The sequence below is a fragment of the Manis pentadactyla genome, chromosome 3, assembly GCF_030020395.1.
Source record: "Manis pentadactyla isolate mManPen7 chromosome 3, mManPen7.hap1, whole genome shotgun sequence".
Classification (NCBI taxonomy): Eukaryota; Metazoa; Chordata; class Mammalia; order Pholidota; family Manidae; genus Manis; species Manis pentadactyla.
The window spans coordinates 205,145,886-205,171,876 of record NC_080021.1 but is presented as its reverse complement, the minus strand read 5'-3'; the positions used below and the strand labels follow the sequence as shown (position 1 = coordinate 205,171,876).

The 25,991-nt window shown below is 40.1% G+C and overlaps 1 long non-coding RNA gene across 1 annotated transcript in view; it reads left to right on the top strand.

Moving 5' to 3' along the window:
• The first annotated feature begins 10,971 nt into the window (after positions 1–10,971).
• Positions 10,972–25,991, top strand: part of LOC130683032 (uncharacterized) — a 107,496-nt gene continuing 92,476 nt past the window's right edge. The window contains exon 1 of the long non-coding RNA XR_008996612.1: positions 10,972–11,177. This is a non-coding gene — a long non-coding RNA (uncharacterized LOC130683032). The remainder of the gene's footprint in view (positions 11,178–25,991) is intronic.

Below are 25,991 nucleotides of genomic sequence, written 5' to 3'. Positions count from 1 at the left end.
GTCAGAGGAGACAATGACGCTGTGTCAGCCAGGAAAGCACGGTATGCACGGAGAGTAAGTCACTGCACGCAAAAGCTAAGTCAGAACATGCAGTCAATAAATAGGTCTGCTGAGATCAACTCTCCAAATATGCTGGGCTTGGGGCAGGCTCAACTGGACACTTCTGGCCCAAGGAGCACCTGGGGCTGAGCACACCACACACGTTACACACAAGTGCATACTGTCCCTGTTGACGAGCATGTGCTTTGCTCCAAAGAGGATTCAAGGTTTGGAAGTAATCTTTCCAGAAGAACATGCTGCTTCTCTGGTGTTCCCGTAGCCGGCCTTTCATGGTAGATGTGGGTGTATGAAAACTTGGCTCCTGAATGTGTGAGGAGCTTGGTGCCAGGGAGAGAGCAGTTTGAATCTGGAGTACTTGGAAGTGCTGGAGAGGGAAGATGGGTCGTGTGTTGGAGGAGTAGATGGGCCTGCTCCTGGGAGAAGGTGACTGGGGCCTTGCGGTATACCAGGGAGGGGGAGGCTGCTTTGTGAGGAGAGTTTGTGTTGGAGGGCTTCAAACTGGCTCCCCCGAGTTCTAGAGCTCTGTAGGACCTCAGGGGTCGCTCTTGGGAACAAGAGCAGGGCTGAGCTAAAACATCCTCCCAGTCCTATTTTCAAGGAAGTTGCTTCTACTTTTAATGGGTGGGAGCAGGGAGGCAGGGAATTTTTTTTCCCCCTATTTTATTGGTAAAAAAACCTTTTTTTTTAAATTAAAAAAATTTTTATCCTGGTTTATTTTCCCATTAAATTTATCTGTGGCTTCAAAGTTTAAGTGGCACTTGGATTTGGGATGTTTTCATGATTTAACAAGTTGCCATCTCATTATAAAGAGAGAAGGTAAAATGTTTCATTTCCTATGTGGGACAGTTTATAAACATTTTAAATAAATCAATAATTCATGTCACTCCATTTATTGTTTTCACTATTAGACTTTAAAAGTGCCTTTGGAATTAGCATGTTTTAAAATAATTGAACATGCAAGTAATGTTCATACCTAACCATGACCCCGTTATTATATATCCAGGTAATTTAATAATGTAGGGTTTTTTTTTTACCTATTTTATTGAGATAAAATTCACTGTATTAACCATTTTGAAGTGTATGCATCAGTGTCTTTTAGTTTATTACAATGTTGTGCAACTGTTACTACTAATTACAGTTTATCAACCCAAAACCAAACCTTATATTCATTAAAGTCCCTCCCTATTCCCTCACTCACTTAGCCCCTTGGTAACCTATAATCTTTTTATCTGTATAGATTTACCTATTCTGAACATTTCACATAAATGGACTCATATGGCTTTTGTGACTGGCCTGTTTAACTTAGCATAATGTTTCCAAGGTTCATCCTTGTTATAACATGATGCTTCACTCCTTTCCATGGAAGACTAATATTCTATGTGTTTATCACATTTTGTTTATCCATTCATTAATAGATGGACATTTGGTTCGTTTCCATTTTTTGGCTATCATGAATAATGCTGCTATAAACATTCATGTGCAAGTTTTTTGTTTGAATAGATGTTTATAGTTTTCTTGGGTTTGTAGGGTTTTAAATGCAAAAGATTCACAGCTCCTCCCTTTATCATCCCAAAGGCGCTTTGTTCCACTGACTCCAGGAAATGGTATAATTAATGTTTCTTAAATGGGAATGTGAGTACTTCTGGGTTATTTGTGGTGATGCACCAGTGGGTACACAAAGCCAGAGGAGAAACATGGCACATCTTTTTGAAGCAAGCTTAAAGATTGGAGGGATGGGGGAAATTTTCATATTGTATAAAACTTTATAAGTTTTTATATTAAATACAGACAAATATTCAATATGTCATTGATCCTCAGTCATTCATGTTTGAACACGTTTGAAATTAGAACACTTCTTACCATTGATGCTGTGTCACAGTTTAATTTGCAACACTTTTTCTTTCTCAGTGATAAAATACTGTGTCTTACAATATATGCATCTTAGAGTTTATGGATTATAATATTATGGAGTATAACCTACAGTTCATACAGCATTTTAAAAATAAATGTTTGTATGAACATTTGGAGCAGTTTGGAACTGGCTACAGTTTCTGCAAGGCTCCCTGACCATCATATGCTGGGGCTTTGGAATACAATGGTACAGGCTGTGCCTCTTGCAGATGGCTTTGCATGGCCCGTCTCTCTGGCTACTCATCACAGGCTACTCGTATACAGTGCCATCTTCCTAACATTCCACTTCAATGTTGGATAACTCCCCCTTCCTTATTTCCCCCCAGGGTAGCTGAGACAGATTGACATTTTCAAGAATTTTATACAAAAGCCAAGGAAAAAGGAAAGGAAATAGAAACAGTACTGAAATCGTCACATTTCTCATGATTGCATTTCTGATGTTATTATCCTGTAAAAGTAAACAAGAATGTTAGTGAGACCCTTCAATCTTAGCAAAAGTTGACTCTGAGGAAGCCATGGACCTGTTCCAACTCCATCCCACAATCAGCTGTAGCTGCCCTTCACCTTCCCACCCATGAAGTGAGAGCCTGGACTTTATGATTTCTTGGATTCTTCCGTTGCTGACATCCTTCAGCTTGGTTGTTTTGAAAAAGCTATGGCCCAAGCAAAATGCCACATCTTTTGTCCATAAAATGGCTTGGGATTCACTTGAACAGCTATGAAAGTAAAACCTCTTGCCAACATCATGAGAAGAGAAAAAGAAAACACAAGTTTGCTGGTTTAACTCATAAATTTAGCTCTGCCTTTTCAAAGCACTGTAGTCACCAAGGAGTTAGTTCAGAGGTGAGTAGTTGGTCTGGGTTGTTTGGCTAACAACCATTCAGGTGACTTTTATTAGATTCCAGAACAGTCTCTTAGAAAAAAATAATTTCAAAATTAATGAACGTATTTTTCCAAATCCAAGAAAAGGAACGCCCACCACAAAAGCTTAACTTTTAATCTAAACCAGAAAACTCCATGTTCCAGTGACTGGTTGAGAGTTCCTGAAATCAGGTGTGGGGATCCTCAAAGCCTAACACCGCTCCTTAAATGTTTCCCTGTCTTTGTACTTAAGCTTATGAAAAGGTGTGAGGGATTCTCTTTGAAAGCTGATTATTTAGACACTTTAGAGTCATCCTTGCTCAATGTTTTCTGCTTCATGAGAGAAGAACATTTAGCAGAAGGAAAGGACTTTCCATCACCGCATTCATTCTGAATAACAACCTAAAAGAAGGCTAAAGACAGGTCGAGGCATGTTATAGAAAAGGTCTATCGAAGTTATGAGTACAAACAAAAACATGTCTATGGGGAAAGCAGAAGGAAAAGGGATAGCATAACCTAGAGAAGAGAATATTCACGATATGGGTGGTAGTGGTAGAAAGGCTGGGCCCATTCTGCAACCTCAAGAACACAGCTACTGGTAAAATGTGAAGTGGACTGTACAGCTTTCTGATAGTTAAATTGGCTCAAGATACTACAGGGTGCTTGCAGAGGGTCTGAGTTCTTCAAGAAAGGAGGTGTTCAGGCAAAGCCTGAGCACTACCAGTTGTAAGAGCTCCCAAATTGAATTTTAATAGTTAAGTGATAGAACTTCATTTTTAACATCCCTTTAAATCCTAAGCTCTAATGACCCCCCGTGTATAAGAGGGGAAATAAGAAATGAGATTCTCAGCTGTCCCCCAAGGAAGGAAGACTATAAGCGCGGACAGCATTTAGGGTCTTTTGATTTAAGACTTGAAATGCAACCCAACATAGCAAGATTTTTGAGAACAACAAAAAGCTCAGCCTGCCTCACTCGGGCAAGGTCTTAGGCATATAAACTACGGATTGTGGGTCACCCTTTTCAACAAGTTTATGTCTCCCTCCTGACTCCTAGGCCTCTCTGCAGGTTGCAGCTAGCCCTCTGAAAACTGCACTGTTTCCCATATACCACTCATGGGAAAACTGCCAGCCCAGGTGCCACAGTGCCCGGACCTGCTGAGCTCCTTCATGGTGTGCTGCAATTCGGGCAGAAACATTCTCTTTCAAGACTGATGACCCTCTTGCCAGCAATTGCTTAGGTAGAATACTCATTCAAACACACTGGGCTTGTTACCAGCTCAGAGGATGGAAATTGTGCAGGTAATTTCCACTCGCCATCCAATCTGTTGCTTGTCCACCCTCATGCCAGCTCCCGTTCAGTCTTTCCCAAGATAGATGTGACATTATACACACCACTTTACGATACCTAACACAGCGGGTGCAGTTAGATATAGCCAACACCATAATTAATAAGAGTCCTAATGAAGAACCAAAATAACCTACCTGTCACAGAAGTAATGTCACCCCTTAGGAAAATTAAAGTGGCAAATCATCCCCTGCATGGTCTATTTTCCCTTTATCTCCACTTCATGCTTTATGCCTTCCCCCAATTTTCTCTTCCTTACGTGTGTGAGTTTCAGCAGACCTGGGTTGGTTACTAACTGACCTAGCCCTTTGCTGTGTCAGTGGTGGGCGGGGCAGTGAGTCAGGAAACAGAGGAGTAGGCAGGAGTTTCAGCGCCCCTACTACTCTCTGCACAGCGGAAATCTTCATTCTAAGAATCTACCCCAGGCCAAGCTTACATAGCTCTGCTGCAGGGATTGCAGACCCAGACTAGCCTCCTCCTGCAGTGCTCACTATGAAGGGCAAGCTCCCTGCCCTAAAAGGGGGGGCTCTTCGTCCACATAGGGGTCAGAAAATGTTTGCTGAAAAGAGTCGGATAGTAAATACAATAGGCTTGACAGGCCAGTCTCTGATGCAATCGTTAACTCTGCGGCTGTAGCTCAAGAGCGGTCATCGACAATTTGTAAGCAAATGATGGTGACTGTCTTCCTGCAAAACATTATAGAAGCAGCCTGTGGTGTGAAGGCTCCTAATCTAGTGAGAGAGACAACCAAGTGATCCTATTGTTGTCATGTTCAACAGGAAGTGGTAGGACAAGAGGGAAACAGCTGGAGGTGGTTAGGGAAGACTTCCTGGAAGAAGTGAGGTTTGAGTCATAACTTGAAGGATGAAGAACTGTTTGATCACTTGCCTGCCCTTGCTTCCTCCCAAACCTCCATCTTCTCCAGTGGACTGTTTATCTGGATTAGAGTCATTCGATTTTGAGGCCTCTGGGACTTGTAACAGCATCTTCATTATCTCTGTAACTTCAAGGTCAAGCTCAGTGCCTGTACATAATCAGAGCTTCATGCATATTTATTGAATTAAAAGGTATTTAACTTTCACCCATTTTAACCACTCTCCCTTCCTGTTCTTGGAAGGTAGCATTCCTGTTTCACACAGCCTGGTGGAGGCTTTGTAACGAGGCAAGGGAGTCCTTATAGCTTTCTGACTACTCATTCGCAGCCAGACTGCCTTTAGTATCGTGTTCTGCCATTTACTAGTTGTGTGACCATAGTTGTGTCATTTAACCTTTCTGTGCCTTGGTTTCCTCTTCTGTTAAAAGAGAATAATAGCAGTATTTACCACATATGATTGTTGTGAGGATTAAATGAGTCAATGTGAATACAGAATTCAGTGCTCTGTTCTGGCACAGAGCAACTGTTCATTAAAGCCTGGCTATTATTAATATTACAAAGAGGGGCTTAAAACACTGCATAATAATCTTGCACCTCCATGGAAGGAAGGTGAAGAGGCGCTGTTGGTAACTGCTGACATTCATTTGGAAATTCTAACCAACTTCCTAGCCCCAGCCTTATTTGTTTGTTGTTTAAATCTCTCTGCCCTAGGCTGTGGCACAAAGAGAGGAGTTGATTGGCAGCTTAAGTGTTTAAAATCAATATAAGAAGCATTTGGAGATTAAAGCAATTTAAGCAAGGTACTGGCTGGGGCTGGGAGCTGGAACTGCTCTTGAAGGAAACAAGGGAAGGAGATGAAGAAAGTGGGTCAGAAATGAAACAGTGCGAAACTCTGTGACTGGAGGTGAGATTACAACAATAGTGCAGCACGACTTCCTCATCAGAGAGAGATCGTTTCTTTTTATCAAAAATAAAATAAAATACAACCCAACGCCTTAATCTCAAAATTGCTCCTACCTATTACTGATTGTTCTGCTGATTTAAACACACTTGTCTCTACCCTCTGCTCTCTGCCACCATGCCCCACACCCACACACATGCACTCACTTCCCCCTGTTCTAATCTCTACAGGGAATTCCTTGCCAGGTAGAGGTGAAGAGAGTACATGCCAGCCTTGTTGCTGACACTGGATACGACTGCATCTCTGTGGAAACGAGCTGCAGAGACCAGGTGAGGAGGTGGAGATGCAGGAGTGTCGTCGTAGACAGCCACGGTGCCCCCATCAGGCGTTGGACTCAGTTAGCCCAGTCTGGGCTCACACGGCAGTGTGAGGGAAGAGGGAAGCTGGATGTGCGTTAAGTCCACAGTAAGTTCAAAGGGTTCTGAAGTAGATAAGGGAGCCCCAGTGCCCCCCTTCCCCACCTGTCTCCGACATACATTGGGACCTTCATCTCATGCTCATTCCCCTTTCTTCCTCTGGCCCTACTCAGTCTCTACTCCAGGGAGTTAGACTTTTATGGACTTGACAATACTTAATGCATCTCCCTGACTACAACTGTCCCTATCCTGACCTTGATATCTCTCAGCCTACTTCCACCACAGACTGGTCCCTGCTGGGTTAGCCTCATCCCTAAAGAGGAATTACATGTGCACAGTTTACAAGAGTGTTGCTATACTTTTGAGTCCTGGGTAGATTATCTAAATTCCTCATGCAATATAGGTGATTTTTCCTGCTCAGAGAGCCAGGAAGAAGGAGGCATCTGTGATGTTGGAGCATCCAAAGATCTTGGAGAGCTTGAGACATGTACATCAAAGAACACCAGCCATAAAGGAAAGCATCTAACCACATGTGGAGCATTTTAAGCAGGGTGTGCTCTTTATTTCTATGCACTTTTGGGTCTTAAAAGATACAATCTATACCTCTCCCCTTGAAAGAAAAGGGAGAGTTCTTTACAGAAAAATGCTAATACATATCATTGAAATGATAGAATAGAAGGTCACCATTTAGTAATCATCAGTAAATAACTGGTTCAATGAAGGTTCAACAACAGAAGTTTAAACCACTGGGTTAAAAGTTTTTGAAAAACAGAATGTTCGTGGGCTTTCAAACTGTCATCCCACAGATCACTCCTTAATTAAGGAAAGTGATTGTTTGTAATGGAGACACCCCAGTGGCTACCACCTTAACCAAATGAGCAAATTTAGCAACAATAATGGGATAAACTGGCATTCTGTGCCTCCTGATGTGACTCTAAGTCAATTATACAATATCTTGCCAAAAATGTTTAACTTGAATCTGTTCATAAAAAGAAACAGAAAAATCCAAAATTTGGGTAAATTCTGCAAGACAGCTAGCCTGGACTTTCAAAAAATTGCTCATGAATAAAAGTAAACAAACAAACATACATATATACATGAATAAAGGAGTAGGGTTTTGCATAAAAAGGACAATAAGGAAACCTAAAACCAAATGCAATGACAGACCCTAGTCGAAGCCTGGATTTTCTTTCAGAGAGCTATGAAGTATATTTGGGGAGCACTTGGTGTAATTTGAATATGGATGACACGTTAAGCCATTGCCGCATCAGTGTTACATGTCTTGGGTGTGATAACAGTAGCATAGTTCTGTTAAGACAAAGTCCTTGTGCTCTATAGATATATTCTACAGTATTTAGGGTTGAAATATTACAATGCCTGCAAGTTACTGTCAAAAAATTTAAAACAAAAAGGCTGTGTGTGTGTGTGTGTACATGTATATGCAGATAAAGCAAATGTGGCAAAAGGCTAGCAATTGTGAATCTAAATGAAAGGTATACATGTATTCATTATGTTATTGTTTCGGGTTCTCTGAGGGTTAGAAATTTTTGCAAATAAAAATTGGTGGAAATGGAAGAAGCCCCCTCCACATCCCTTTAAAATGTGACTCTTTCTTAGAGCGTATGCTGAGTGATGAGATAGAAGTCCCCACAATGTCCCTAATCCTTTCCTCTCCCATAACCATCACAACATTTTTTAATTTGTCACTTTTTTTTACTCCACTCCACACATGCATTCTCTTATAATAAGGAAGACTGTTCAGGGGCGTTGTGATGCTGAAGCAGGATAAGAAGGAAAAAGCATGTGGGCTGAAATTGGAGAAGAGTTTGCTGGAAGACCATGGAAGAGCAAAGCGTGTCTAGTGGCAGGAAGGGATTTCATAGGCATCATTAGAGAGACTGAATGTCTATCCCAACATAACCTTTGGCCTGATTATCACCACCTTCTATTTATGAGTAACTTACTCGTTCATCACCTTCTAGTGTTCTGTTAACCTGCTCCCAGTTGCCCCAGCCTACTAGATTGTGCCCACCCAGTGTCAGGGACCTGAGTTGGGGACTCTGGGCTCAACTGCATCTGATTGCACATCTCCAGCTGCCATCCTGGAACAGGATGGGTCAGACTGTTTGGAGTCCTCTTTCTGACTCTGTCCTCTGGAAACTCTGTCTTATGGCCTCTTGGGCCACAGTGGACAGAGCTGTTCTCTCTCCCACATTACCCACCTAGGAAGCAGGGGACTGAGGGGCTGCCTGCTCCGCCACTCCTGAGGAGAGGGTCCCTACCAGTGCTTCAGAGATCTTTGCTGTGCTCATTTGCCTTTTGAAAATCCCCTCCAAATGTTCTGTTTCACAAAATGAGCAAGGTCTCTCAACTCTCTTGCTTCTGTTCTTGTTACTAATGTCTTTCCCTTTAACAACAGGCAGGCATGTGTGAGCTTGAGGTAAACCAAGACCAGGCAGAACTGGAGCACGTTGTTCTTCCACTGAGAGCTGGTGTCTCAGCACACAGCCTGGAGCAGAGCAAGGAGAAAAACAATAGTCCTCAGCCAAACTCATTTTCAAATGTGAATGGCACTTGTGATGACTAAGGCAAGCACCTGGTGAAAAGCTTTTCTCTTGAGTTGTTGTCATCATTGTGTGCATGACTGTTGCCCTGTGGTTTTGCCTACCAGTTCAACTCACTGTTTTAGTGTCAGCTTTAGATCTACTTAATGATTCACTCAGGAGAATGACAGTTACCATATTTGAGGTGTCTCCTCTTGGTTGTTCACTGGGAAATTTTTGAGACCCTAGTAAGTACATAGCTGTGTAATAGGCTTATACCAGTCTGGGAAAAGGAACATTTATCAAATAACATCACTAGTACACAGTTGCCTATATTGATATGTGTGGGGTGTGGTAAGAGTAATCTAACCAGTGGACTGACCTAGCTGGAGTAGGGACAGAGAAGCTATTGGTGAGGAAGTGATATTGAGCTGAGATACTCAAAATGACAAGCAGTTAGCTAGGCAAAGTACCTGTGTGCATGTCTGTGTTGTGTGTACACTCAGTTTTGTATGCGGGGGGTATGGGTGACTGTGTTTGGGACATGAAAAGCGTATCCTGAGCCAAGGGATGAGTGCAGGCCCAGACCTTCAGGTGGGAGCACAGAGAATGGTTGCTGCCTTCATAGATACATCCTCTGATGGAAAGAGCCATAGAAACCAGTAGATATGGTCATTATGCTACATGATGGTACATTCTAGGGTCTTTGAGGAGATTTAGGGAGGCCCAGTTTCCCCAGAAATATCTCCATTACCCAGTGTCAGCAGAAACTTAAACTTCATGACTAGCTAACCGAATCTTCACATTCTCCTTACCCTTTTAGAATACAAAGGATAGATGATTTATTCATTCCTTTTTTCTAGCAAATATTTGAGAGCCTCAGATATACCAGGCAGGATTCTAGAAGCTGAGGTTACAGTAGTGACCTTGACAGAAACAGTTCCTTTCTTCATGGAACTTACAGCGGGTCATCCCCACTCAAAAAGTCATGACCGTCTGAAGCTACTTCTAGGATAGCCTGATCCTGTCTCTCTAAGGAAAATGGATAGATTCTTTATTTACTTCTACTAACAATATAAAGTGGATGTGCTGGGGACAATCTTTTCTTTTCAACCAGACAACCACATGCAAAAAAATGAAGTTGAATTCTAACTTTACATATATACACAAATTAACTCAAAATAGTTAAAGACCTAACCTTAAGAGCTAACACAGATTTAAAAATCTCAAACAGATATTTGTACATTGATTTTCATTGCATCAGTATTCACAGTAACCAAAAGGTAGAAAGAGCTCTGGTGCTCATGAACAGATAAATAGATGAACAAAATGTGGTAAATAAATACAGTGAAATATTGTTGAATATAAGAAATGGAATGAAATGTTGATGTATGCTAAAACATGGGTGGGCCTTCAAAGTCGTGTGCATAGTGAGATAAAGATGGACACAGACAGATGAATATTGTATGATTTCACTTACATGAGGTACTTAAAATAGGCAAATTCACAGAGACAGAAAGTGGAATAAAGGTCACCAGGGTTGGGGGAAGGAGGTGTTATTGTTTACTGGGTACAGAGTATTTGTTGAGAATGATGGAAAAGTTTTGGGTATAGATAATGTTGGCAGTTAGCCAACATTGTGAATGTATTTAATGTCACTGAGCTATATGCACATATGAAAGGTTAAAATGATATTTGATGTGTATTTTACCACACAAAAAACATTTAAAAACAAATGGGAGGGATTTTGAGTTTCCTGGGTAAATCCAAGAAAAACAGATGAAAAGAATTAGAATTAATTATCAGGTAAGGAGAAGAGATGTGTGCGCATGTACATGTATGTGCACAAGCACGCACTCTTGGAGATGGGATAGATCTTGGGAGGGAAGGAAGACCTAGGGTGCTTGGGTCTGAGGAAGAGAAAACCAACCATAAACATCAGGTGATATAATGGCCAAGGGATTCTGATGACCTGGAATGGTTAAATTTACAGAGTATATATTTTGGTTTGGGAGAGATGGATAAACAACACCTCTCTCTTCTCCACTGGGGAGAAAACATCAGAAAGAAAGAAATGAAAGTGAAGAAGGAGGCTATGAGCCCCACAAATTAAAACATTTTATTTTGTCACTTTCAGTTTTAGGTTACCAATGCTGTGATTTAAGTTCCATCAGGACCTCAACTCTCTTTGTGAGTGTCTACTGAGTACTTCAAGGAAAGTGTCTGAACCCCATGATTTAATGATAGAAAGGAACATCTTCAAGAGGTAAGATGGGAATGAGATACATAATTTAAATGCAAGGAATAAGAGCAGAATGTGTCCAGGAGGAAATGGAAAAACTCCATGAACACTAGGGGCAATGCTAGTATTCTAGGGCTCAGCAAAAGTGTACTTGACTCTTTTTATAAGGCAGCAAGTGGATGTTTTAGAAGACAGAGGACACTTGCCTCTCTCCCTTATTATCAGAATATCTAAAAGTAGTAATATCTACTTACAACTTTTCCTTTTGCCTGTGGTGCTCCCTCATCTTTTCTCTAGCAAAAATATTGAAAAGTAGGTCAAATTTCTCTATTTACTCTTAAGAGTTAGACAATGTAATAAGCATGAAACATTTATCATATCATGATGTCAGACAAAAAGACTGCAGAATATCTCAATATTTATTCTCTATTTTTATGGTAATTTATAGCAAATCTCCTTGAGATCTGAAGGGCTCACACCTTGTTTCTTGTGTTCTCCAGGGAATAATATATCAAGTCCATTCTCATCTTCCCAGATGAAAGAATGATTGTAGTCATGAAAATGGCCAAAATGCGTAGGATTTCAGGGAAGCATTTTCCAAGAGTTTCTAACACCTTTTATCAGTTTTTCTTAGTACTTGGAATGTTGTACTCTTCAAAACATAGAAATCTTTGCATTTGGCCAGAATCCATGGTAAATTTGACAAGGAAATGGGTATTTCATGGAATGGTAGGGCCACTAAAGTAACAACAATCAATGTGTGTGTATGTGTGTGTCTGTGTGTATATTATGCATATATTTATGTGTGTATGTGTGTGTGTTTATAGTGTTGGGTTCATATGTATTCAACTTCATATAAGATGACATAAGAATGAGGTAAGTTCTAAATCACCCCCAGAATGTTGTGTTCAAGAATGATACTCCTAGCCCTAAAAAAATTTGACCCAAATATTATAGACTCCTGAGGAACACCATTTACCCTCAGCTAATAAAGAAGTGCTAAGTTAGGGATTCTATATCCTTGAAGACAGTACCCTTCCCAAGAGCACTAAAAGAAGCATCTATCACTTCATTTACCCAGATACACACAGTTTCTCAATCCAGTAGTAGAAACACCACTAATCACCACTGTTCCTTAGAGTAAAAACAGATAGTTTTATAGAAATTGCAACGAACAGGTCTCTAGGACTCTAGGAGCTGGAAAAATGGAATTTTGTGATCCAGCAGTTTAAACTCAGGAGGTATGGATGTTTGGAGGTAGTTACAAATTGAACACAATTGCTTGGAAGAACAAAAGTGAAATGGTACTTCTGGGAGTCATGTGTGGACAACGTTGCTTCCTAGGCGGATCTTACAATGTATACCCAACAGAGATGTTATAAATACAAGCAGACCCAAGACATAAAGGTATGGGTTTCATCTAGTTCTCTCATATTAACTCCATAACCATTACCAATTTTTCTTCCTATATGGACCTACAAATTATAGAACATGACTCATTTTGAAACACTGCTTTCTATTTTTATAAGCCTATAAAATAGTTTTATTACCCCCGTGGTTATCTTGCCCAATTCACAATTTCAGTACTGTGAGCACTGATGTCTTATTGGAGAGTCTAGCTCATTACATAGCAGGTATACGTTGCCTGGATCATGCGCTGTGAGCCATGCTTACAAATTCCCGTGACCAGCCCCCACTCCTGGCAGCCATGACCTCTAGAACAGAGTCGCTTGTTTCCCCCAGGAGTCCTGCATGTCTACATGGTGTCTTATTTCAGTTTAACACAGCTATCTGTTGTATGGAATTTTTAGTACTTGGATGGCTTCAGAGCAATTCAGAGGTTTCATCTACCCCAAAGCCATTTAGGTCTATGGGGAAACTTAAAATGCTCTGTCCTTTTACCTCATATCCTTCACAGTTCTACTCCCAAAAGGGCTCGTAAGGTCATGCACTTCTCCACATGAGACTCCAATTATATCAGACAGGCTCATTACCCCAGACCTAGGTACAGAAAGTAATTTATTAGAGGCTTCCACCACTCACAGCACCACTGAATATTCTTTCAGGTTAATAGGGGTACTCACATTAAATACATATGTCACTAGGTATACTCCAGGATACTTTTTAGGAATTGTGTTCACACACCAATCAGATAAAGTTTGTCATGGATCATGTCTGACACAGTAATTATCATTGGCACATTGACAACCCACCAAATACCTTCTCCATTTAATGAAATAGAACAAAATGACTTTGTGGTTGACATTTCCAGAACCTACCTGCATCTGGTTCCACTGTCTTTCCAGGCACAGGATGACTTTACATTTCCTTAGTGCCTTATAGTTAGTCAGATAGGACCATGTGTCTGATTCTGGTCAGTGGGTTGTGAGAGGAAGTGCTGTGTCATCTCTGAGAATAAATATTTAAAGGCCAATATAAGACACTTTTGCACATCCTTTATCTGCCACATTGACCATGGAGGCCGAATGTTCCAGATGGCAGAGCTTTAGTATGGTGGAGCCTCCATTGGCCTGTATCACTGAGGATATTTGGTCTGGAGAGTGACATGGACTTTGCATGAGTGAGAAATATACCTAAGTTTTGCTAACCCACTGAGATTTTGTGTTTGTTATAACTGGAATATAATCTAGCCTTTCCTTACCAATAAAGATTTCTTCCATAATTGAAAAATGTCATATGGCCCTACTTTAATTTAAAGTTTGTGTTCAAGGTCAAACCAAGTATGATTAAGATAAAAAGTTCATGGCTCTTGGTGTCTGTATACATACCACCCAGTCTGTCACAAAGAGCTCCATGAGGTTCTACCCGAGATGTTGTGAACACATTGCTTCCTACAGTCCAAGTTCCATGAATGCAAGGGGCTGGAGCAATTCAGGTGAAGTGGATGTCTCCTTGAACAATCATAGTCATCACCAAAAGCAACAGGTTTTGAGGACTATAGTAGCAATATATTGCTGTGATGATGTTACATAAAATTTTGGTGGTTTTATAGCAAAATCATTTATGATCCTGACTCACTCACTAGTTTATGGGTTGCTTGCAAAGCGGGTTGCGGGGATGCTCTGCCACCCACTGTGTGTTGTGCATAACACAGGTGAATCATTCTGAGCCGAGAGGCTATCCAGGGCATGGTCTTCTCATGGTGGGTGGCACAAACGCAAGAGACCAACACAGACCAATCAAGCATATTCAAAGCCTCTCTCCCTGGCACATCTGCTGCCCTATCATTAGCCAAAGTAAGCCAGATGGCCAAGCCCAAAGTGAGTAGACCTAGGGTTGTGGTGGAGATGATATATACTCCACCTACTCTCATGGAGGCACATCAAAGCCACATGGAAAAGGGGCCCAGGTGTATGATTCTATTAAAAGAGAGGAGGAAAAAAAATAGAAAAATAAATTCATTCTACCAAAAAAATCATACTGGAACAGGGAAAATTAATTGAAGTTATTTGATTTCAAATAACTACGAAATTCTAAATTATCTTTCCCTATGATACCATTCAGTTATATATTTAGTATTTCCCAATCCTGAAATATTTGCTCATGTTATTTATTAGTTATGTATTAGTCCATTTATATGTTATTTTATTATTTATTTATGACTTTTTATATCTTGGCCACCAGTAGCTAATCCTTATCTTGCCTCCTCTTCCTTTGGCAAAGGACATTTGACTTTCACTGTATACTTAATTCTTTTTGATGACATTGTAAAATTATAGATAATTCCTCATTTAATTATAACGATAATTATAATTCCTGATTATCACATTATTGTTGTCCTGGATTATATAAACACACACATATATTCAACACAAAATGTTTTTTATTTTCCCAGTTTATAATCATTGGGTTTTGGTTCTGACCAGTAGAGTAAATAAGTCATCTCTTTGTCTACTTATCATATAGACTTAACAAAGACAAATTCAGGATTGCATACCTGTTTTTCATCAGGAACTTTCCTCAGCGTCTGCCACAATGAATGGCCACACTAATACTTACATTCCAACATTTCATCCATCTCTTGGTCCTGTACGTCCTGAAGGCATGTGCTCAGGCAGACCAGAGCATGAAGTGGCTAATGAGAACATAGGAGACAATAGAACCATCAACTGTCCTTTTAAAGTTTCAACTCTTGGGGTTTTGAGCTGGGAAGTGAAATGTCCTTTGCATGGTACAACTCCTGTTTAGGAGTGAGAGTTGAAGTTGAGGAACCATTTGATATCCAAACTGTGAACCTATTCTTGAAGCGTATGTGCTGTGAACTGAGTTATCTGATCCTAATTCAGAAAACATTTATTGAGCACCTATGTTTAGGGCACTATTCTAAGCTCTGGTGATACAGCAAAAAACAAAACAGATAAAATCCCTGCCCTTATGCTGCTAAAGTTTTAATGGGATCCTAAGAAATTAGGAAATAGCATTTAAAAAATAACTTTCAAAGTAAAGACTCCTATGTTAAATCCTCAATGCCTGTTTTTACCTGGGACAGAGGTAAAAAGAATGAGACTTAGGAAATAATCAGACTAAGGAAAAGAATGAGGATTTGTTTGATTTTTATTTAAATATTAGCACTAAGGGTAACCACAACAGGTTGAGATACCTTGAGATATTCAAAAGGCTGCTCTAGGAGATACAGAAATCGAAACAATAAGTGTGCTTTGTTTTCCAAGTTCTCCTAGTTAGAAGGATGCGCATCCCTAGGCTCTTTCCCTGCAGGTGTTGATTCAATTAGCCTTGTGTGGACCCTGGAATCAGGATGATTAACAACAAATGGCTCAGGGAGTCTTATGATCAACCAGTGTTTAAACAACACTGCAATAGGAGAAATAAAAACAAAGGTCCCGGCTCTGAACCTCATTTTCATTAATTATCACTACAACCTTGCAATATAGACTTCTTTTCCTTTCTTTTACAGGCAACTAGAGTAGGGTTTCCAAGATCACAAGGTTAATAAGTAGCAGATCTAGAATTTGAACCCAAAGACCAAAGCTTGTCTCCAAGACCCATGCGCTATCCTACCACACTCTCATTTGCTTATTAGTTCATTCATTCATTCATTCATTTATTCATTTTCACTCAATTTGTATTTCAACAGATAGTTATTGAGTATTAGATGATATAAGAAGGGGGAATGAAAATTAGGTAAGATCCAAGGAATTCAAAAGTCTATAAAGTATCGTATTTGATTGAATTCCAGGAAACATGTTCATGGGAGCTCATAGGAAAGAAAGCTCAGTTACAGCTGGGGAGATCCTCTGTGGAAGAAATGTCACCTTAGAGTGTGGACGGATGGGGACAAAGGGCCGTGAACTCTAGGTTAGAGGGGACAGCATGAAGAAAATCCAAGGACCAGAAAACAGACTTACAGGGAATTGCAGGACTAAAGAAGAGAGATTTCCACAGCCACACACCTAATTTTAGAACGTGTGAAACATTAAGATTGACAGACTTCACATATTTATTTGATATCAGAATCCTTTTGAAAATATGGAAGCTATAGCAGCCCTGGGCCTTCTTCTCCTCTGTGCACAATCTGCTGTAGCTAAGTAATAGCTGCCTCTTTCCCGGAGAACATCTACGCTAATTCTCTTGGGCCAGTGTACACGTTTATGTTATCTGCTCAGCCACCCAGGGGACCAGTTGATGGAAAAGTCAGCTCTGGGTTCTGAGCCTGTCTGCTGTTAGCTGCTTGAATAAGCTTTTAGCACCTCCTTCTGTGGGGAGATGGAGATGGGATGCAGTGACAGCCCTGGGCAAGTCCACTCCTGCCCATGAATGTACAGTCTGCTGAGCCTGCCTGACGGATAGTTCTCTAGACAGAAAGTGGGCATCGGGGAGGGATGTGGGCCTCTGGACTTGTGGGCTTGCCCCCACAGCCTTTTATGAAAGGTAAAACTAGTCAGTGATTAGTGAAGTCCCACTTCTCCATATTACCTCAGGGGCCTGTTCTGTGACTTAAATGTTAGCTTTATTTAGCCAGCCAAGGAGACAGCAGTGGATCAGTGAAAGGGGAGACCCATGAATTTCTAAGATTGGTTTGGCATTTTCTTAACCTTGAGCTAAATGCTAGGATATATATGAGGAAAGAGAGAAAGAAAAAGAGGGAGAGAGCAAAACAGAGACAATAAAAAAAAAAAGAGAGACAAATTCAGGAAACATTTATTGAGCACCTACTGTGTGCCAGACACTTTCCTGGTGGTCAATTTGATGACCACAGGGTAGAGAACCTGCTCGACATAATTTTGTTTCTTCACAGAAGACAAATACTATAGAAGTTATTTATCTGAATATAAAAACACACAAATGCAAAGTCTCTGAGACAGTTAAGCCAAGAGCAGATGGAAATTGGGTGACGGGAACAAGCCAGTTGCTCAGCTTACACAAATTTACATACTGACTCTCATTCTAGGAAATGGGTTAAGGGACATTGACTCGGTGCCGGGCAGCTGGTGGAATGGCAAGAACATGAGTTTTTTGGAGTCAGCAAACCCACAGTTTAAACAGTGCCCTGTCACAAGGCTTACAGTAACTATTTTCCTCAATTTCATCCTCCATAACATAGGAATCATAACTTGTTTACCATATCACAAGTTTGAGTGAGGATTTAAATGACACTACATTTTCAGACACTTTGTAGGCACTTTATAAATAAGAAACCACCTCCCCTCTTCTGCTTTCTTAGTGACGTGGTCCATGTCATTAGCAATCCTAGCTAGTTTTATTCATGCTGAGACAAAATAAATTCAGGTCCCAGAACCTCTAAATGAAAGATAATGAAAAATATATGTTTTCTCACTTCCTTATTTGGCCGCCTGTAAATTACGTCTCCTGATGCATGCTGGTGCCTCTGCTGTTGCATGACTTCAGACACTGAACTTTGAGTCTTTGTCACATCAGCAGCGCCGAGTAATTCTACACAGAAGTCTGACATTTCCAGTTGAAAAAAATAAATTGATTAAGATTCAACAGGCATGTAGTGTTCGGCATTTAAAGGTCAAGGAATCTAGGGAACTATCAACTTTAAGATAATTCAACATTTAACGCCAGTGGGGCAACCAGGATGTGTCTCCTTCTTTCATCACCCCAGCATTTGACTGATGGGAACATAATTGTGGCAAATTTAATTACAGCCTCAAGATGGGCCATCCATCTTTGGGGTCCTCAGCAGTTGAGCTTCCTGAGAGTAACAAAAGATTGATTTGACTTTCTATGGATTATGTCTTCACTTTTGTTATGTAAGAAAGAATCTTTGCTTTATTTCCCTTTTGAAATTCCCAGGAAGACTGCAAGCCAAGGTGATCTTTGCTTAAAGATGGATAGGGAGGAAAAGATCTCCAGACCTTGTGCTCCAGGCTTGACTTACTATGCTAGCATGGTAGAGGCCCCCTCCATCATTATATAACCAATGTCTAGCACAGGACTGGCACATAAACCTAAGTAAGTCTGCCATAAACATTTGCTGATTAAATAAATTAAGAGATCATATTTATTGTTTTTTCAGATACTATTAGATCTTGGGCAAGTTACTCAACCACTCTGGTCCTCAATTTCCACTTTAGTGGAATAGGGACACTAAAGCCTACTACACAATTGTTGAGTTGTTTGCCAATTATTAGCTTTATGTTTTCTCCTCCGGACAGTGATCTTCTTCAATGCAGGGACGGAAATGCACCTCCCCATTTCCAACAGTGCCTGGCACTATGCCTAGGAAAAGGGTAGGTGTTTGTCGGCTTAAAATGAATTAGAATCCATGCCATGTGGCAATAACAATACTGACACAGAATGTAGGAAACCAGCAGTCTAACTTCCTATCCTGTCACCGATGGGTGATGTGACCTCTAGGTCTTAATTTGCTCATCTTTCAAATGAGAAATATATGTTAGAAAATTTCTGAAGTCCCATATTCTTTGATATTCTTTGATCCTTACTCCTGTTTTATCAGAACTTTATTCACTAGAGGTCATTTATTGAGTCTTAGTAGTGACTTGAAATTACAGCAAGTAAAAGAACTGTCTTGTGAAAACATGAGATGACTAAAGGATGACATGACTGCTCTCTGCAAATACCTGAAGTGTTTTTATTATAGGACTGCTGATCACTTGTCCTCATTTTTACTAAGAGGAACAGGCTTTGGTTTTGTAGGCAAGGATGCAATTAGACATATGGAGAGATTTCCTGATTACTACAGGGATAAAATGATGCCTACTTTCAGTCTTCTCTGCAGGTGAGAGCTAGTGTCCCCGATGAGTCAATCAGTGCATCAACAAATATTTGCTTGTTGCTCATTTTCCTCTTCATAACATTTTACCCAAAGTGTGGACCCTGAACCACCTGCATCAGAATCACATGGAGCTCATGCTTAGGCTTCTATGGAATCTGCCTCTTGAGCTGATATATAGAATCAGTGGCGTTTCTGTGTATCCTACAGTTTGTTTGGCAAATGCCAATCTTGAGTTAAAAAGTCTTTTTTTTTTTTTTTTGTAGATAATTATTTTTTTATTGAAGGGTAGTTGACACACGGTATTACATTACATTAGTTTCAGGTGTACAACATAGTGATTCAACATTTATATACATGACAATTCTAGGTACCAGCTATCACCATACCAAGCTGTTACAATATCTTGACTATATTCACTACGTCACGGTTACTTATTATTTTACCATTGGAAGTGTATACTTTTTTTTTGTGAGGGCATCTCTCATATTTATTGATCAAATGGTTGTTAACAACAATAAAATTCTGTATACGGGAGTCAATGCTCAATGCACAATCATTAATCCACCCCAAGCCTAATTTTCATCAGTCTCCAATCTTCTGAGGCATAACAAACAAGTTCTTACATGGAGAACAAATTCTTACATAGTGAATAAGTTCTTACATGGTGAACAGTACAAGGGCAGCCATCACAGAAACCTTCGGTTTTGCTCATGCATTATGAACTATAAACAGTCAGTTCAAATATGAATACTCATTTGATTTTTATACTTGATTTATATGTGGATACCACATTTCTCTCTTTATTATTATTATTTTTAATAAAATGCTGAAGTGGTAGGTAGATACAAGATAAAGGAGAAAACATAGTTTAGTGTTGTAAGAGAGCAAATGTAGATGATCAGGTGTGTGCCTGTAGACTATGTGTTAATCCAAGCTAGACAAGGGCAATAAAACATCCACGTATGCAGAAGATTTCTCTCAGAACGGGGGGGTGAGGTTCTAAGCCTCACCTCTGCTGATCCCCAATTTCTCACCTGATGACCCCCCTGCGACTGTGCCTGTCTTAGGTTGTTCCTCCCTTGAGGAATCTTGCCCGTCTCTGGCTAACCAGTCATCTTCTGGGGCCATACAGGGAAATGTAAAGTTGGTAAGTGAGAGAGAAGCCTTATTGTTTGAAATGGTTAGCTTTTTATTTCTTTGCATATTTATGCCCTGTAGTTTCTATGCCCAGCATTTGTCCTGAGGTATCTTTACCACTTGGAAGAATTATGATACTCGGTAAATTTGATATGAGGCACGAATTCTATTTAAAGGTTGTAATTAGGAAGGAAGAAGAAAAGCTATAGAAGTAGCAGATGGAAGAAAACATGGGAAGATTGATTATTTCTTTGACATATCTTCTTGTAGATTAACTTCAGCATGTATAGGTTTTAAGCTACTACCTAAATTGTGCACACACATTAACATAATAGGAGTACAGTTATGTAACCAAAGCATACCTGTAATTACCAGCCATCTCCAGTGAAACCAAGAAAACCAGTTAGGCACCTTAGGCATTTGTGAAAACTTATCTATGATATGGTGGATATTGTCCAACTGAACTTGAACAGTCTGAGAGAAATCAGACAAATTAAAACAACCCATTCCTGGGGAATGTTCACATCCCTTATGTTCTTTTAACAGTAAATAGTCTGTAGTTGTAAGATTTTGGAGTGCTACAATTTGCACTTCTCCTAATTCTTGATTGAGTTCCAACAGTATAGATCCAGTCAAATTTGTTGTTTTACTGTATGCACAGGCCAGCTTAGATATCTGCTTCCTCATTCCCATGGCAAGTCCAGGAACGGGTGGGATGAGTGCATCTACAGCTGTAGCAGTGCGTGGATCTTTGTTGGGGTTTTTTGATGATCATCTTCTGGGATGAGTCTTCCAGAGAGTGCTGATGTTGGAAGTTCTTTTTCATATCATATCTTAGTTCATTTTTGGGGTAGCCCAATTAGGCTTTGGTCCTCTGTATAAACACAAACAGACCCTTTGCCTACACTTTTATATGCCCTTTATACTCTTGTGTAGAACTCACTGGAGGTTACCACACAGGAACTGCCCTTTTTTTTTTTTTAAGTATCACTAATCTGCACTTACATGACAAATATTATGTTTACTAGGCTCTCCCCTATACCAGGTCCCCCCTATAAACCCCTTTACAGTCACTGTCCATCAGCATAGCAAAATGTTGTAGAATCACTACTTGCCTTCTCTGTGTTGTACAGCCCTCCCTTTTCTCCTACCCCCCCCATGCATGCTAATCTTAATACCCCCCTACTTCTCCCCCCCCTTATCCCTCCCTACCCACCCATCCTCCCCAGTCCCTTTCCCTTTGGTACATTTTAGTCCATTCTTGAGTTCTGTGATTCTGCTGCTGTTTTGTTCCTTCAGTTTTTCCTTTGTTCTTATATTCCACAGATAAGTGAAATCATCTGGTATTTCTCTTTCTCTGCTTGGCTTGTTTCACTGAGCATAATACCCTCCAGCTCCATCCATGTTGCTGCAAATGGTTGGATTTGCCCTTTTCTTATGGCTGAGTAGTATTCCATTGTGTATATGTACCACATCTTCTTTATCCATTCATCTATCGATGGACATTTAGGTTGCTTCCAATTCTTGGTTATTGTAAATAGTGCTGCGATAAACATAGGGGTGCACTGATCTTTCTCATACTTGATTGCTGCATTCTTAGGGTAAATTCCTAGGAGTGCAATTCCTGGGTCAAATGGTAGGTCTGTTTTGAGCATTTTGATGTACCTCCATACTGCTTTCCACAATGGTTGAACTAATCTACATTCCCACCAGCAGTGTAGGAGGGTTCCCCTTTCTCCACAGCCTCGCCAACATTTGTTGTTCTCTGTCTTTTGGATGGCAGCCATCCTTACTGGTGTGAGGTGATACCTCATTGTAGTTTTAATTTGCATTTCTCTGATAATTAGCAATGTGGAGCATCTTTTCATGTGTCTGTTGGCCATCTGTATTTCTTTTTTGGAGAACTGTCTGTTCAGTTCCTCTGCCCATTTTTTTAATTGGGTTATTTGTTTTTTGTTTGTTGAGGCATGTGAGCTCTTTATATATTCTGCACGTCAAGCCTTTATTGGATGTGTCATTTTCAAATATATTCTCCCATACTGTAGGGTTCCTTTTTGTTCTATTGATGGTGTCTTTTGCTGTACAGAAATTTTTCAGCTTAATATAGTCCCACTTGTTCATTTTTGCTGTTGTTTTCCTTGCCCGGGGAGATATGTTCAAGAAGAGTCACTCATGTTTATGTCTAAGAGGTTTTTGCCTATGTTTTCTTCCAAGAGTTTAATGGTTTCATGACTTACATTCAGGTCTTTGATCCATTTTGAGTTTACTTTTGTATATGGGGTTAGACAATGGTCCAGTTTCATTCTCCTACATGTAGCTGTCCAGTTTTGCCAGCACCATCTGTTGAAGAGACTGTCATTTCGCCATTGTATGTCCATGGCTCCTTTATCAAATATTAATTGACCATATATGTCTGGGTTAATGTCTGGATTCTCTAGTCTGTTCCATTGGTCTGTGGCTCTGCTCTTGTGCCAGTACCAAATTGTCTTGATTACTATGGCTTTATAGTAGAGCTTGAAGTTGGGGAGTGAGATCCCCCCTACTTTATTCTTCTTTCTCAGGATTGCTTTGGCTATTCGGGGTTTTTGGTGTTTCCATATGAATTTTTGAATTATTTGTTCTAGTTCATTGAAGAATGTTGCTGGTAGTTTCATAGGGATTGCATCAAATCTGTGTATTGCTTTGGGCAGGACGGCCATTTTGATGATATTAATTCTTCCTAGCCACGAGCATGGGATGAGTTTCCATCTGTTAGTGTCCCCTTTAATTTCTCTTAAAAGTGACTTGTAGTTTTCAGAGTATAAGTCTTTCACTTCTTTGGTTAGGTTTATTCCTAGGTTTTTTTTTTTTTTAATGCAATTGTGAATGGAGTTGCTTTCCTGATTTCTCTTTCTGTTGGTTCATTTTTCGTGTATAGGAAAGCCACAGATTTCTGTGTGTTGATTTTGTATCCTGCAACTTTGCTGTATTCTGATATCAGTTCTAGTAGTTTTGGGGTGGAGTCTTTAGGGTTTTTTATGTACAGTATCATGTCATCTGCAAATAGTGACAGTTTAACTTCTTCTTTACCAATCTGGATTCCTTGTATGTTTTTGTTTTGTCTGATTGCCGTGGCTAGGACCTCCAGTACTATGTTCAATAACAGTGGGGAGAGTGGGCATCCCTGTCTAGTTCCCGATCTCAGAGGAAATGCTTTCAGCTTCTCGCTGTTCAATATAATGTTGGCTGTGGGTTTCTCATAGATGGCCTTTATTATGTTGAGGTACTTGCCCTCTATTCCCATTTTGCTGAGAGTTTTTATCATGAATGGATGTTGAACTTTGTCAAATGCTTTTTCAGCATCTATGGAGATGATCATGTGGTTTTTGTCTTTCTTTTTGTTGATGTGGTGGATGATGTTGATGGACTTTCGAATGTTGCACCATCCTTGCATCCCTGGGATGTATCCCACTTGGTCATGGTGTATGATCCTTTTGATGTATTTTTGAATTCGGTTTGCTAATATTTTGTTGAGTATTTTTGCATCTACGTTCATCAGGGATATTGGTCTGTAGTTTTCTTTTTTGGTGGGTTCTTTGCCTGGTTTTGGTATTAGGGTAATGTTAGCTTCATAGAATGAGTTTGGGAGTATCCCCTCCTCCTCTATTTTTTGGAAAACTTTAAGGAGAATGGGTATTATGTCTTCCCTGTATGTCTGATAAAATTCTGAGGTAAATCCATCTGGCCCGGGGGTTTTGTTCTTTGGTAGTTTTTTGATTACCGCTTCAATTTCGTTGCTGGTAATTGGTCTGTTTAGATTTTCTGTTTCTCTCTGGGTCAGTCTTGGAAGGTTGTATTTTTCTAGGAAGTTGTCCATTTCTTCTAGGTTTCCCAGCTTGTTAGCATATAGGTTTTCATAGTATTCTCTAATAATTCTTTGTATTTCTGTGGGGTCCGTCGTGATTTTTCCTTTCTCGTTTCTGATACTGTTGATTTGTGTTGACTCTCTTTTCCTCTTAATAAGTCTGGCTAGAGGCTTATCTATTTTGTTTATTTTCTCGAAGAACCAGCTCTTGGTTTCATAGATTTTTGCTATTGTTTTATTCTTCTCAATTTTATTTATTTCTTCTCTGATCTTTATTATGTCCCTCCTTCTGCTGACCTTAGGCCTCTCTGTTCTTCTTTTTCCAATTTCGATAATTGTGACATTAGACCATTCATTTGGGATTGTTCTTCCTTTTTTAAATATGCTTGGATTGCTATATACTTTCCTCTTAAGACTGCTTTTGCTGCGTCCCACAGAAGTTGGGGCTTAGTGTTGTTGTTGTCATTTGTTTCCATATATTGCTGGATCTCCATTTTGATTTGGTCATTGATCCATTGATTATTTAGGAGCGTGTTAAGCCTCCATGTGTTTGTGAGCCTCTTTGCTTTCTTTGTACAGTTTATTTCTAGTTTTATGCCTTTGTGGTCTGAAAAGTTGGTTGGTAGGATTTCACTCTTTTGGAATTTTCTGAGGAGTTAAATAGTCTTAAACAATATTTTCTCCCAACCTGGTGTCTATTAAAATAATAAGAACAGCAGATACTATTTGTTGAACACCAACTATGGGCCACACATCTTACCTATATCATTTATAACAGTCAACACTCACCTCTCACCTGGGATATATATACTCATAGATATATCCTACGTCAGAGATAAAAGACACTGAGTGATAAAGGGATAAAACCAGTAAGTGGCAGGATCAGGGCTCGTACCCAGGTCTCCTGACTCTCAGTCCCTGACGCCACAGCTGCTCTCCTAACATGCTGGCTTCCAGGAAGGGCCTTCTGTGAGACTCATGTTCCGCAGCTATGCCCTTACTTGCATCTGAACGAGGAGAAGAGGTAAAGAAGGTCACAGAGAAGCAAGGTCATCCATATTCAGCTTGGTCTGTTAGCTTTAAGTTTAAGAGAGGAGATTGAGAAAGAGATGGGTCTCTAGTTCCTTGCAGAGAACCTGAAGTAGTTTCTCAGAAAATATATCATAGATTATTTTTTTCTTTCCTCTCAAGGAGCATGTAGGATGTTGTGTGTGATCTTACTGTGACCCCTACAGGTTACTCAAAGCAGAATAAAATGACAACCTCCATCAGAGATCTCAGTCCAAAGGAGGGACTCCAGGGAGCCAATTTCAAATGGTCCCCATTTTCATTACTCCTTCTAATTGCAAAATATAATCTCCCTTTGGATCCTCATCATCTGGATATCAGCAAGGGTCTTGGAAGAACCGCCCCTCCTCACTTTGGTCAGGGAAAGCTAATAGGTTATTAACTGGCAGAACAGTCAGTTTTACAGTAAAACAATCAAATAATCATTTATATGCATTATCAATGATTACCTGACAAGTGTGTCCAGAAGTGGAAGGCAAATTTGAGACACATAAGGGGGCACACAAATGCAGATGACTTTAGGAAACGCTCCCTTAGTTTTCCCTAA